The sequence below is a fragment of the Athene cunicularia genome (assembly GCF_003259725.1).
Source record: "Athene cunicularia isolate RWA chromosome Z unlocalized genomic scaffold, athCun1 chrZ_part3, whole genome shotgun sequence".
Lineage (NCBI taxonomy): Eukaryota > Metazoa > Chordata > Aves > Strigiformes > Strigidae > Athene > Athene cunicularia.
In genome coordinates this window covers 1,952,425-1,957,200 of record NW_020799144.1, presented here as the reverse complement: position 1 = coordinate 1,957,200, position 4,776 = coordinate 1,952,425, and positions in this window count along the sequence as shown.

Genomic DNA, 4,776 nt, shown 5'->3' with positions numbered 1-4,776 from the left:
CTCTGCACACAGGAACAAGTCAAGCTGACTTGGAAGCAATCATAAAAAGAGTATCTTTATGGTATTTCCTAAAAAAGAAAAAAAGTTATAATATATTGAATTATATAAACTAGCAACTTGAAGAATTTATTTTTAAATACTTTCCCCATCTTAAATACTTCAGGAAGACCAGAATGTTACACCTTTGTCCAGAATGCTCAGCCTTTCACCATCAATACAGCTAGATCTCATGTCTCAGAGATTAGTGTAACAGATGATGTACTGATTTTCTGTCTCAGAAATGCCCAAGATCCTCTTAATAGAATGAAAAAGTGATCAAATCATTAGGCAAAGTTTCTTAACATTTCTAAGTTGCTATAGGAAAGGTTCTTTCATGGATTAAATAACTGGCCAGATAGGAAATCGGGGGGGGGATCTGCCAATACACACACCCCTTTTATGTGATATGTAAATATCCCTAGACATGAACAAGCCTTGCCCATTTGGAAAAAAGCCTCGAAATATGAACAATTCAACTTCATGACAGTTGAGACAGGTCTTCAAACTGATTTTCATAACATCTCCTCTACCAGCCATTGGTGGAGCAAGAAAAACCTCCCAGTACCTTAGTTTCAGAAAAAAATCCCCGTACTTTCCTACTTTTCTACAGTGTTTTTATTCTTTGTATTGAAGGTACCTAATCATCAAGGGCTGCTATGCTGCAGTTACAGAAAATGTTTGTTGTTTTGCCACAGCTTCCCATTTTGTATGTGAATGGAAGAGAAATATGATTTTCCTAATAAAGTAGTGGAAGAGGATTTCTCTTTCTGGATTGCCAGTCAACAACAAAAGTGTGCAATCAGCCTTGTGACGATCTCTGAAACAGCAAAAAGCAGCATTTTTTCATCATGCCTTGACATCTCCCTGTTCACAGATGTGAAACCAGTGTTTTCTATTGATATTAAAAGCAAACATATTAAAGTCTTATTCAGTAAAAGTAATAAAACAGAGAAGTCATGTACAATGCGAGCAAATAAAAGATATTTACATTGTAATTTCACATTCTGTCATCTCCTGTAATAAGAAAATAATAACAAACTTGCATTAAGATCTTCTGTCAGGGCAGAATGCCAATTTTTGTCTTTAAACATTTGCACTTCAGTTCTTGTCTACCTGTTCTTTTCATATCTGTTGCTCAAGCATTCAACACTTTACGTGTTTCGTCCATTATCTATCTGTTCAACCAAGATTATATACATCAATTGGGAGATGATAAATGGAGCATGAAGACAGGTTGCATTACTATGAAAATCCCCTCCTACAGGTAGTGAGCAAATGAGAAAATCTCACAGAGAGATGACAAACTTAATTTACTCTGCGTGTCCCATTCCGTCCAACAGGATGATTCACTGTGTATCTCTGATCCATGAGCTATGGCATAGGTGAATTTAGAAAAAGAACATACAAATCCAAGCAGGTGCACTCCCTAGTTTTAACAAGTTCCCTTCATTTTTCATAGGTCATATGCTTCTTTTTCACCAAGAAGCCAGCAACACTTCACTATTAATTTATTTAAGGTAACATGAGAAATAAGTGTATCAAACTAAAAACCTGATGGAAATATAACCACAAAGGGCATGGTATTTTTTTGCTTTCCATCCCCAAGGATGCAATTGCACTGTTCTCTTCCATAAAAGCATTTGAAATCACTGGACAAAATCCAATGCCTTAGTCATGCTAAGAGGCAGCAGCCAATAGCCTGTGTATACTGGCTGGTCAGTTGCTGGCTACAGAGTTCAAATGTGGCTAAAATTGTTGCTACCACCTGAACCATTAGAGGGAGAGGGAGAGGGAGAGGGAGGGAGCAGTATTTTTCTCCACAGTCACTCCCTTCAAAAGACAAACCCATAGAAAAGTAAGACTTTGTTAGATCTGTTTTTCATGGAACAAACGTTTTTACTGAGGTAGGACCAAAAAATGGTTTGGTTTTATGTACACAACTGCAATGCAACTCTATGCAGATTGCTATTAAGACTTTGTAGACACAGAGAAATAAGTGTATCATGAGGCAAAACGGAAATATACAGCACAGCAGCTGCTCTCTAAGTAAATCCTGCTATAGATGAACACTGAATCTGGTTTGAAAGACCCCATCACACAGGTTTACTTGCTATTATGTGCCTCCAGGTGTTTAAGTATCAGTTAACAGTATGATTCTCCATGAATACAGAGGAAGAGGTGTACTGCCTTGGATGAAGAACCCGTTGAGTCCAACATCCTGTTTCCACCACAGGCCACAGTCGAACACCGAGGAAAGAGGAAAAACAAGGCAAATATTCGATGCCTCCTCTGCAGCACTCCTACAGCCTCCAACTGCTTTTAGCTCTGGGATTTCCTGAGCCTGAGGGAGTGTTCATTCACCAACTCTCAAGACAGCCCTCTTCCAAATCTTAGCCAATGTCCCCTGCACCCCAGAGGAACACTGGTACCCAGTGAGCTATTCAGAAAGGCACTGCACACATCCACCCCCATGTCATGTCACTAAGAACCATTTCCTCTTGTTTGTTTAGAGCCTAGCTTCCACTACCACAAATTTGATAGCTGGTACTAGAAAAGTCAGCTGCTATCTACCCTCTCCAACTTACTTATGATGTGACAGGCCTCAGGCATATCCTCCCTAAGTAACTTCTTTTGAGTAAAAACTCTGAGCCTACTCAATTGTTCCTTTCAAGAGACACGAAGCTGGAGAGCTGAGCATCTTTGTTATCCTATTCCATTTCTAGCATTTCCTTTCTAAGAAGCAGGAAACACAACCAAGCACAGTGCTTGTGGTGTGAGCTCACTACGGATTTATGGAGTGCCATAAATAAGTTCCCTGTTTTGTTCTCTGTCCCTTTCCTTAAAACGTGCCTTGCTTTTCCAAACACCAAGCGGGTGTTTATGCAGGCCACACGTACAGCAACCAATTAAGATATCGCTATCGTTTGTGTAAAGTTAGGATTAGGTTACATAATCTTGCATTTATCTGCTGTTTTTTGCTGGGTTAGAGTTAATCTTTGGAGGAGTTAGACACAAAGCTATGTTTTGGATTTGTGGTGAAAACAGTGTTGATAATATGGGGATGTTTTCGTTATTGCTAAGGAGTGCTTACACAGAGACACAGCAGTTTCTGCCTCTCACACTGCCAGGTAATGACAGATACTTTTTAATACATGGCTACCAGAAGCCAAATAATATCGGGTATTGCTTGGCATACAGGACCTGAAACGACAATTGAAAACACAGATACGATTATGACTGTTAACTCATGTGCACCCATTAAGCTGTATGTGTTCAACATTAAACATGAATATTCTCCCATGAACAGAGGAGTGCATGTGAGACAGATTGTAACCCCTTGCTAAGGTGTAATTATTAGTTTTATTCTCATGAGCATGAAAATTAGGAGCACTGTTATTTGATTCATTCTGTTTGAAAGCAGCGCTGAGGGGAATATTCTGCTGTGATTGCCCAGCCAGACTGACCCTGAGAAAAAGAGAAAAACCTCTTGTCTTCGTCTCTACAACCGTTTCATGTAATAAAGCACTAGCTGCATTGCATAGGTAGTTGCAGCCCACAACCAATTTTGTAAATGTAGCTTTGCTCCAAACTACTTTTACTTTACTTACTTCTAATGTATTTATTAATCTCTTTGTAACTCCATCGTCAGGAAGTCCAGAGTAATGAGGTTGGAGAAACATATGCTTATACTGTACCATTTCATAAACTGCTTCCTGTAGGCCAGGATTACAATTTCTATTTTCATCTATTAAATACCTTGTGTTATAGACGCCTCACTTCGGCTGTGAAAGGTATTTGGACACGTTCATTGTGGCACTTTTCCAACTTTATACGAACACTGAAAAGCAATCTTGCTGAAAGTGGTCAGCTTAGTATGACTTGGTTATTAATTTTTAAGGAAGTTCTGTGATCTGTGACGAGATAAGTATTTTAGCTGATGGGAGGAACTACCTACCACTCATGCAAATGTCTTTATCTGCTTTTAAATATATAGATATATAAAAATTTCCCAGAAGCGGGATGTTCTTTTCACAGCGTTCACAGCACACTCTACTGGCTGTTGTCGAAAGTTAATACCAAGCGTGGACGACAAGCTAAAATGAAATAAAATGTTTTTCGACATAGCAGAAACGCAGCCTATGCGGGTAATTACTGTGGGTCGTTAGGACTGGAACGGAGAGGCACTAGGGATACACTCTGAGGGCAGCAGGGAAGGATTGGCAGGAAATGGATTGAGTTTCGTGGAAGAGGGAGACCTTTTTTGGGGGGGAGGAAGACTTCTTTCTGTGCTGTAAGGTCACAGCAATTCGGTACGGAGGCAGGGAGCAAACATCTGCCCGTACGTCTTCATTTCCGTTGCTTCAAGGACAGGGCAGGCACTGCTAACGGACAAGCCAGGATCACCGGCTATTCAGCACTAAGCAGGCTTTATATGAAAGTGGCTTAGAGCCACATTTGCATGACAAAGCCATTTACGTGTATCTCATCAATAAGGAGGGCTACGGGCTCCATTTATTCTCCCTTTGCTCTTGCGCGTGGATCACGCGCTACCATGAAAGGCAGCGAGGGGGATTTTGGTGAGAAAGCCCTCGGTCCCCACGCCGAGCGCGGTCTGGATCCCCCGGGGCTGCGAGCAGCCATGGCACTCCTACCGCCCCGCCATGGTGCTGCCTAAGGAGCTTTTTCAGGAAAGGAAACGTGGCGGGGGCCGTTCCGGCGGGCCCGCCGCGGCGGGGT